This window comes from Arachis hypogaea, chromosome 15, assembly GCF_003086295.3.
Source record: "Arachis hypogaea cultivar Tifrunner chromosome 15, arahy.Tifrunner.gnm2.J5K5, whole genome shotgun sequence".
Lineage (NCBI taxonomy): Eukaryota > Viridiplantae > Streptophyta > Magnoliopsida > Fabales > Fabaceae > Arachis > Arachis hypogaea.
Window position 1 is genome coordinate 106,184,946 of NC_092050.1, and position 10,735 is coordinate 106,195,680.

At 30.7% G+C, this 10,735-nt stretch overlaps 1 long non-coding RNA gene across 2 annotated transcripts; it reads right to left on the reverse strand.

The window, feature by feature from the left end:
• Positions 1–3,041: 3,041 nt before the first annotated feature.
• On the reverse strand, positions 3,042–7,132 carry LOC112750461 (uncharacterized). 2 transcript variants are annotated; one of them, XR_011873015.1, is made up of 7 exons: positions 6,898–7,132; positions 6,169–6,269; positions 5,510–5,675; positions 4,507–4,600; positions 4,052–4,124; positions 3,391–3,967; positions 3,042–3,264 (listed from the first exon to the last, which is right to left on the reverse strand). It is a non-coding gene; the product is annotated as an uncharacterized lncRNA (long non-coding RNA). The 2 variants fall into 2 exon arrangements; XR_011873016.1 differs by having other exon boundaries at positions 4,052–4,159.
• Between the last annotated feature and the right edge of the window lie 3,603 nt (positions 7,133–10,735).

Sequence of the window (10,735 nt, forward strand, 5' to 3'; positions counted from 1 at the left end):
AATTAAATTTAAAATTAATTTATAATAAAATTTTCAAAAATTACGGGTCTTACAAATAACATATATGTAATTCCAAAGTTATTAATCATAGACTATAAATAAATTTCTAAAAATAAAATCTTATGAATCAATCAGTAATATTTTAATATTTTTTATATTTTTTAAAGTTGTCCAGAGTTATCAATATTTATAATATGATTTCACAAGTTATATTATGTGATATTAGTCATTGTTATAAAATGTGACTCATTTAGCATTTAACCATTTATCTTCGATTAATATTGTTATAACAAGGATACATGTAACTTTACTATGAGAATAATATAGTTTGAACTTTGGTTATCTAAAAATTTACTAAGTGGCTAGAGTAGCTCCATGTCATAAACCAACGAATGCTAGCAATTGTGATGATAAAAAAAATAGCCAAATGAATATTCACAGGGATTACTCGTAATTTTTTACTAAATGGGGACTCGTAAAATCTTCAAGGGTGGTGCGTGACCTGTTTACATAAAATGGACGGAGATGGGGACACATAGGTACCACCCATGAGATCCGTTAAATTCACGCGAATATAACATTACTAATATTCATTTTTTAAATTTAGTAATCATAATTTCTGCATCCAATTCGACCACCATTTTTTTGTTTTAGGCTCATCTTTGGTCTCAATTTTACATCTCTCACTTTCTCTCTAACTCACTTTATATATATATATATATATAATGTTCATTTTTTAAATTTAGTAATCATAATTCCTGCATCCAATTCGACCACCTTTTTTTGTTTTAGGCTCATCCTTAGTCTCAATTTTGCATCTCTCACTTTCTCTCTAATTCACTTTTTCTGCCTCTTAAGTCCGTCACTACGTCGCTCAATCTCGCCATAAAAATTATGTTATGTTATTATGTTGGAAGATGTTTTTATATTTTTTCTTTTGAAATTTTTTTTATAATAAATATATTATGAATTGTGTTGAATTATATTTAATTGTATGATTATTATATTATGATTTTTTTGTTAATTTTTAAAAAATTTTTTAAAAAATATCCATAGATAACCGTGAGTATTTGTATTTCCTAAGGGAATAATTAAATAGAAACTCGTGACAAAGATAGAGAGGGGCTAGGAGCATCTTTTTAAAACAGAAGTGAGGGACGCAAAAGGGGGTACGTCACATCCACACGAGTATCTGATACCATCTCTAACTAACAACGAAAATTTAAATATTGAAATTATTAAATGCTGAATATTTTATACTTAACTAATTTTATTTTTGTTATTAAAATTAAAAAATATTCATTGTTAATCAATTCTAAATTTAAATTTAAATTTGTGTAAAAAAAATATTTTAAATTTATTTCAATAACTAGAATTAATTATAAAATAAAAAATTATTTTATACATCATATTATAAAATGGTGTAGTCATTCATTTTTTTAAATTATTACAAAATAAAATAGTGTAAAAAAATAGAAAAGAATGTATTTACCAATTTAAGGATAATGATTCGTTTGCTAAGTTATTATATTTTTTTTTACACAAACTACTACTCAACGATGGTATTTTGGTAATATTACCAAGCAATATTAATCAATTTAATAGTTTTTGTAATGACATAAGTCTATAAGTTTGGACACTTGAAAATTATGTCATAAAATGTGAAATTTTAACTGATAACAATTTTAATTATATTATTTTGACTTCATGAATGAATATGATACTAACAAATAAAGTTATCACAGCTAAATTTTAACAAAGACAAATCTCCATAAATATTACTAACAATGAGAATTGTTCTACTTTTAAGACAAATACTATTTTTTTACTGTATTTTTTAATTCGGCATGTTGAGAACTAATCCACCACAGATTGAAGCTTCATTTATTAAGAGTCTGTCGCTAGCCAATGAGTTGTTATATACACAAAGTTAAATTCGAAACCATAATACTTACATAAGTAGGCGAATGAGATAATCACTTAACTAATCTAAATTAATTAAAATAAATAAAAATTATTAAACTTGTATTTTATTTATAACTTTATAAAATATCTATAATAATAATTATTATATATATTTATTAATTATCCCATACAGAATACGAAAAGATATCATAATGTATTTTAAGAAGAGAGTATATATTATAAATAAGAAAAGAGGTCTTATTTAAATACCCCATAGAGTAAATGGCACTATCTTCTTATAAAATTAAAAGATAGATTAATGAACACATTATATTATTACCTAGTAATTCGATTATATATTATGATGCTAGAAAGTGAGGGGTAGTAATCAATTGACACTGGTTGACTATTAAGGTAAAAAAATTGGAGAGGTGTGTATAAGAGATCTCGAATGCGGTTGACTATTAAGGTAAAAAAATTGGAGAGGTGTGCATAAGAGATCTCGAATGCCCAACTCCTATACCACGTTGATTTGGACGAGATTTGGTTGCGTGCTATTTAACTTTCCAAAAAGAAGAGCCATGCCAACCATGAACCAACTCTCACTTGTACAATATTAGTTAATTAAACGTAATCTTATATTTATTAAATTTTTCAATATTTTTTTTCTTCAATAGGGCCTCTTCTAAATGTATAAAGGGGCAAAAATTATTTACGAGTGATGTTATAAAAAATCTCTCGTAAGTATATCAAGAATAAAGTCTCTAAACGCAAGACAATTTTCACTATTTGAATTAATTTTAAAAATTGAATTAGACCTACTTAATTTTAATGATACGTATCAGAATTTATCTAATCGAATATTGTTAAACCACCCACCATCAAATTTTCACTCCCTAAATCATTGTTTCGACATATAGAAAATATATTACAAATTATACCACAACCAACATGAATAATATATAATAAAACGTGCCAAAAAAAAGATATACAGCCACGCTTTTAAAGCGTGCCAAAATATGAAAACTTATCGTTACACTTTCAAAGCGTGGCCTAATCCTATTCAAATAAAAAAAAAGAAAAAATAGAAAATAAAATAAAAATATTAATAAGTTAATCTTTAAGATAAAATAACATACTAAAAAATTAATCTTCCATTGATTTATATGAATTATGTACATAATAAGATATGAATGAAACAATTAAAAAAAATATATTCAACTTCCAAAATAAACATTTAAAAGAATTAACAACTTTATACTAAAAAAAAATCTAATCTAACTCCTAAACAACATCCAGCCTTTTCAGCAATCTTTGACGCTGACACCAGGGCTAAGGAACTTCGCACTTGGCAAGAATCTGAAGAGAGAAAAGCAAGTATGTGAACTGAATTGAAAGCCAAAGTAACCAGTGACTTAATGCACGTTGATCAGCACTTCAACATATAGATAAATGCAAAAATCAATTGAAGTTATATATACTTACAGCAACAACAAAATCTCTAGCGGCAATAGCAAGAATATCAGCACAAAAACACAACACCAGGGCACAAGCTCTTTACTTGGGATTTTATGGTATCTATGACTTCAAAACCTCTAATAGAATTAGCATTAGGACCTGCTGTCATTTCTCCAGTAAAAGTTGATGTATCATCTAATAGCACTGATGCATCACATCCCCAAAACAAGAAATTATTAACAAAGAACTAAAATTAATTATTTCCTAAAACTAAGATTGAAATATTGTACGTATGGAATTCATTTATTTGCTACCTAAGAAATATAAGCTTCACTGTCAAGTTCTTCTTAAGTAAATTTAACATGGTTTTAAACTAGACTTGATTTTAGTTTGTTATTAAGCAATTGAATCAAATGTTTGTTAGTGGAAATTAAAAGTCCTCTGCCTTTTGTCAGTTTATTATTTGATTACATAATAAGCTACTAATAACAGATATTTCAGTTTACTGCCTTGAGAAGCTCCAAATGCTGTGCCATTTGTCATTGTTTAACCGAATCAAGAAAATACAAAATCCAAACTCGTTTAGAGAAATCAATGTATCTAACTGCAAACAAATAGAAGGAATAAGTAATAAACTAAACTAGTATTAGAGAAATCAATCATGCAAGACATGAAAATTAACACCTACCATCATGTTTCTAAAGGACAGTTTAGAAAGCGACTTTCACCTCGAAGTTGGCGTCTCTGGACTTGGCGGCCTTCTTTTCTCAGCAGCAATGGCAAGAGTTGATCAGCACTTTAATATATAGGTAAATGCATAAATCGAACGACATAAGATGCACAACACAAAGTAATAGCAAAAGCAAATCTTATTCTATATTAATCAATACTTCAGCAGAAGAACAAAAGTACAATCTTAATTACACGTAGCAGATTCACAAGAATCAATATATTTAAGAGGAAATCACAGGAATGTTTAGCAATCTTTATGGAATATCCAACGTGCAGGTGGGAAAAAAATATATCAATATATTTAAGAGTTTTCCCCTTGAATAACAATAAGATCAAGTAGAAAGGGTTCTGGTAATAACAATAAGATCAAGTAACTACAAGATACCATGAACGTCATTAATTGTGACATACCTTGAATACCATATCAAAGTGTTGCTGCTGCCCAACATCTGTGACATATATAATCCATTCAGCCTTCTCTTCATTCGGCTACTGATTTAGTACACTTTAGAAAAATAGCAAGCAGTAACAAATTTAGAAAAATCATATAAAATTCATCTTTGGTTGGATTCTCCTAAATTTTGGTGTGGTTGAACTAGACTTACACATCTTTCACCCAGTTCAAATCCCAGAGCATTTTCACTTCTCTAGAAAAAGTTATGCCTCTCGAAATATGGTTTTGTTTTAAGAAAAGGGAGCTGTCACAGCAGTGAACAGCCCTGCTTCCAGAAGGCACAACTTTCTCTAAAAAATTTGAATTGTCCTAAAATTTGGTCATAAAATACTAGACATCCTAATATTTCACCTCTTTTTAGTTTCACCTCCAAATAATTTCAGAGTATTGAGATATGTAGTTTTGAAGTTGCTGTTCCAAAATTCAGACAGCATTCTTTCTGCAGAAAATGACCATTTTCTAAAAATCATATCTCCCAAACCACACATCGAAAAATTCTGAAATTTTAGGAGAACAATCTAGACATCTCAAGGTTTTATAGAAAAATAATTTTACTCATTTTGAGTGGCTAGATTGCTCCCAGTTTTGTTCACAAAGTGCTGCCCGAAACTGCACAATTCTGCAACATGTAACCTTGGGTTTTGAGAGGTCAAAAATTGATTCCTAGCTTTTCACTCACTCTAACCTTGCATTCTAACTTTATTTTACCTATTGTGACTTGTTAGAAAGATTAAATCAACCCCATGTGCTCAATAAGATCATCAACCAGCTCAAGGTTTTCAAAACTGAAATAACTTGTACTATATATATATATATATATATATATATATATATATATATATATATATATATATATATATATATATATATATATATATATATATATATATATATATATATACAATGGATCCTCATTCATTTTTCAGCAAATAAAATTTCAGCAATCTATTTATCCCTCACCAAGTAAGGAGGATCTGCCACTACTATTTTGAAGGAATGCTTCAACTCCAGCGCCAACTTCTCAGGCCTCAGGGTGATTGTTGTTATAAAATGTGTAATCACATCCGTACTGCTCAAAACGTTTGTCATACTCAAAAAGTTGTGCAGGAACATTAGAATCCATGTTCTGAATATTCAAGAAAGGAAAATTTAAATATCTTACAAAGCAAAAATAGGAACTCAGAGATGGCATCAAACAAATTAAAACAACTCAACAAACCACATCAACATACATTTTATCATTATTACAACTGAGGCATTGCTCATTAATTTCTTCACTCAAAAGGGGTTTAAAGTTGTAACTATCATCTTTAATTCTTCACCAAGAGAATCAATCCTCTACACTACACTTACACTAATATTAATATTGAAGATAAAACAATGCAGAACTTGAAGCTTAACACATCGCATATTTCCAAACTATTTCCCAATGAAAGTAACTAATAATAATAAACATCTATATTCACCAAAAGTATTAAACATTTGATTAAAAACATTAGCCTTGAACTTTTATCACAAATCAGTAACATTTGAACCCAATTGAACATTGAGAAAAAAAAATTAACTGAAATTCCAAAATTCAAAATAAAAAAAGGATAACAAGAGGAATAATGAATTACCTTGAGATAAGCATATAGGTTAGGGCAAGCAATGCAGGCAATGGGAGAAATGACGCTGCCATTGCAGAGCTTGAGGACCTCTTCAGCTACGGTCACCCTTTCTGCAAATAACAAAGCAAAAACAATGAAATTCAAATTCCTCAACCAGAAAACATCAGAGAGGTTAAAAAGAGAGAACAAAATCCCCTCACATCTTATAAAAGAGGACACTAGGCTCAACACCAGAACAAGATGGAATAAGGTGTTCATCGATAATAGTCATCATATAGTGCGGATATGAAATAACTCAGATTCAACTTTGTTCATATACTTTTTAGTCATATATGTAGCCACTATCAATACCTGAAGTTCAAAGAGAAACTACTTTTTATCCCTGCCATCAAGTGTGTGCGCTACACAAATCAGTTGCAAATTGTAACACTCTTTTTAATAAAATCCTATGTTTAAATTTTAACGGAATTTACACTTTATGTTTAATTTGCTACACTATATGTTTAATTTGCAGAACAATATAACATATTTTGGAGTTACCATTGGCAGGGTTGCTAACAGAATTGGAGGAGCTCAGTTTACATTAAATGGAAACAAAGTTACTCTGATACCATAAAACAAAATACAATTTCAAACACAAAGCAGTGAAAAACGTTAAGAATGTAATAAACCTGAAATTCTCAGCGGTCCAAAATAGAGGAACAGAGAAACAGAGAATCAGAGAGAAGAAAGACTTACAATGAGGGTTTGCAAGAAAGAGCGCGCGCTGCGCTGAGGGAGTAGGAGGGCCAACGAGGGTTAGATAGAGTGAAGCAGAGGATGCTCCACGAAATAGCGAGGGTGAAGTAGAAGATGCTCCGCCAAACAGTGTCGTCGCAGCAGAGGGTTTAAATGACAGTTTTCTAAACGTTTAAAGTAGCATTAAAATTGTCGTTATATCGAAATAAATGGCAGTTTTCTAAATAATTAAAACGACGATTATGATCCACTGTTATTATCAAGTTAAAGAGACATGTTATTTTATAAAATGGTGTGGTTATAAATCGCTGTTTTTTCATAATAAAGTGATATTTTATATGTCTAAAATGACAGTTAAAAATTGTTATTTTTATCAAAAAATGGCATTTTTTGATAGTCTAGAATAGCAGTTTTAACTGTCATTTTTACCAACTAAAAATGACAGTTTTTTTTCATTTAAAATGACAATTGAAACTACCATTTTTATTAGATTAAAATAATATTTTTACTTGTTTAAAATGACAGTCGAAATCAAAGTTTTAACTGCATTAAACAAATAACTTTTTGTTTAAAATTTAACAATAACAAAAAATCATAAACCATTAACATAATATATTATTTTTCAATATCTAAAATCAAAAGTCATAAGTCCTAAAAATTATCAAACATAACATGAATTTTTAATTATAAATTTCTTCACATATAGTATTTAATACATAAAGTTTTCATCATAAAAAGATCACGCTTCTTTATTGTTTTTTTCAAAAGACTAACTTTCTAATTCTTTTGGCAATAAAATTTCACTCACTTAATCAAATTCCTGCAACAAAAGTAATAATGGTTAGCCATTAGATTTTTTATTTCTTTTATTGAATGAAACATAAACAACAAACCTTATTTATAAAGATGAACCAAAAATAAAGTAATAGAGATTAAGATTTCAAAACTTAATAAAGAACCCCAAGCTATTATGTAAAACTCTGAATTTTTAGAAACATAATAATAAATTATTTGTAATTTATTATGTTTATTTATGATTTTATTTTTAAAATTTTTTTTGTTAAAAATAACTAAATCAAAGTTATGAGACTTTGAATTTAAAATTAATTGAAATTTATATAATTTTTATAATAATTGGGTATTTTCTTATTTAGAAATTAAAGTTTTAGTAATTAAAAAATAATAAAAATTTGTTAAATTAATTTGAATAATTGAGATTTGGGATTTAATATTTTGATTTTTATGAGCTAAATGAAAATTGATTATATTATCTTTAAGAATACTATTTAGAGTACCTATTTGAAAATAATTTATAAGTTGATAAATAAATATTATTCTCAAAAGTAATTATATTGAACTATATTTGGTTTTCAAATATTACTCTACACTACTTTTTTTACCTAATTCTAAAAATTCTAATTTTCCCAAATCAAACCCTAACACAACACACTCACCTCACTCCCTCATACAGTTGTCGCACCCCCCTTTTCACCCTCCTCACTATTGAAATACACACACACACACGCAGAGGGAAAAAGAAGAAGAGAAGAGAGGGAGGAGGGGAAGGAAACGGCGTAGCCGTTTCTGCCCAGAGCTGTCTCTACCGCGTCGTCGTCGTCGAGAGGAGAAGATCCATGCTGAGAGAGGAGCTCACGGAGACAGAGAGAGAGAGCGAGAGAGAGAGAGAGAGAGAAAAAGAGGAACACGAAGGACGAGGCCATCATCGCCGTGCACGTCATCGCTTGGAGCTGCCGAGATCATCATCGTTGTCGTTGTCGTTGCCGAAAGAGAGGAGGTGACAGTGGTGGATGTTGGCATTGCTGCATGCGAAAAAGAGTGGCTGGTAAGCTATCACCAAGTTGCTGCGTCGCCAACATAGCCCTCTGTTGTCGTTCAGCTCGCTGGAAATCGTCACCGGAGCAACTACCGTTTTATTCCTATGTTCTTTTCTAATTTCAATTATTTTTTTTGTTTTGGAATCTTCGCCGATAGTGTTCTATTATTAGTTTGTTAAGTATTTGAGGTATTAATGTCTCAGGATTGAGCCTGACGGAGGAAAAATATCGGTAAAGATTTTCACAAAAATGTTGCATTGCAAGTATAGTTCTAAACCAACAAATTATCCTCGGTCAATGTTTAAATTGTTTGTCACTTAAGCAAACCCAATAAAATTAACCGAAGTATTTAAACCTCGGGTCGTCTCTCAAGGAATTGCAGGGAAGTATGTTTATTATTGGTTATGAGATTGTATCTTTTTGGGTTTTGAGTTTAATAAGCAAAGAATGTAAATAAAAAGAAAATAACTAACAACTAAAAAAAGTCCTAGCAAGGGTTGAGAATCGAAATTCCTATCGTCATTATCATTGTCAATGGTGATGGTAATTATAAATTGCTCTCACTTAGTTAACCTCTAACAATTGAAAAAAAGTCAAGTGAGCAAAGCAACTTGAGTTCACAAGTCCTAATCAAAGACTAGAGTTAGTGAAGCTCAAGCCAACTAGCAACTTTCAATCACCAACCAACAATAGACTTTTAAATCTAACAACTACCAATTGAAAGAAATTAACAATGACAACTGAAGAAAGCAATAACAACATGAACATATAAGTTGCATTAACAAAGATCCAAAGTATCAAGAGTGCATAAACATAAGGATAACAAAGTGAAGGAAATAACAAATAGAATTGAAGAACAAAGGTGCTAGAACAATAAATTGCAAGGAATTGTAAATAAAAACAGAAATTAAATCTAAATCTAAGAAGAAATTGGAGTAGAAACCCTAAAACCTAGAGAGAGGATTTAAAAACTAAAATTGTGTGAATGAAGTGAGTCTCCCTTCCAGCTCCACTCTGTAGCTTCTAATATGTATTTTTGGGCCTGAAACTGGGTCAAAAGCAGCCCAGAAATTGCCCCCAGCAAATTCTGTTTAATGCACCACGTGACACTCGTCATGCGTACGCGTCAGCCACGCGTATGCATCGTTAGACTTTTCACTGGCCACGCGTAGGCATCAGCTACTAATGAACCCCAATCACACTTATCCATGTAAAATGCATAGTTTTGTGTTTCCTTCCTAATTTTGCTTCGTGGTTGAAAATATTCTTTTTAGGCCTTAATTTTACTATATTTTTATCTCCCTCTATTGTCATTCGATGCCGTGATCCGTTTGTTGAGTGATTTCAGAGTTTATAGGGGTAAGAATGGTCAAGAAGAGAGGAAGGAAGCATGCAAAAGTGGAAGGAGCATGAAAAATATAGCTTTGGAGCGTTGGCACCAACGCGCACGCGTGGCCGACACGCACACATGGAAGCTGGAATTTGGGATAGGCGCACAAACGTGGACGCATACGCGTGGCTGGGCAGAATTTTCATCGACACGTACGCACGCCTGACGCGTACGCGTGGATCGCAAAAACCCAGACGACGCGTACGCGTGACGCTCGGCACGTGACTTCTTTAGTAAAATCGTGACTGTCGACTTCTGAGGAGCTTTAGGCCCAGTTTTGAGCTAAATTTTGGAGGGGAAAGACCTTAAGAACAAAGGTTTGAAGGGGATTCACACACATTACACACATTTAGATATTTTGGTAGTTAGTTAGTTTTGGAGTTCATGTTTCTAGAGAGAGAAGCTCTAACTTCTCTCTAGGTTTTGGCTTTCTCAATTCCAATTTCACTTGGATCCTTTGGTTAGATCTGAATTTAATTTCAATTCTACATTGTTCTAGTTTGTAGATCTCACTTTTCTACTCTCAATTAGTGTTCTTGTTACTCTAGCATTGTAGATCTTGTATTTGGATCTTGTTACTTTGATTTCTATTAATGCATTGAGGAATTTCATG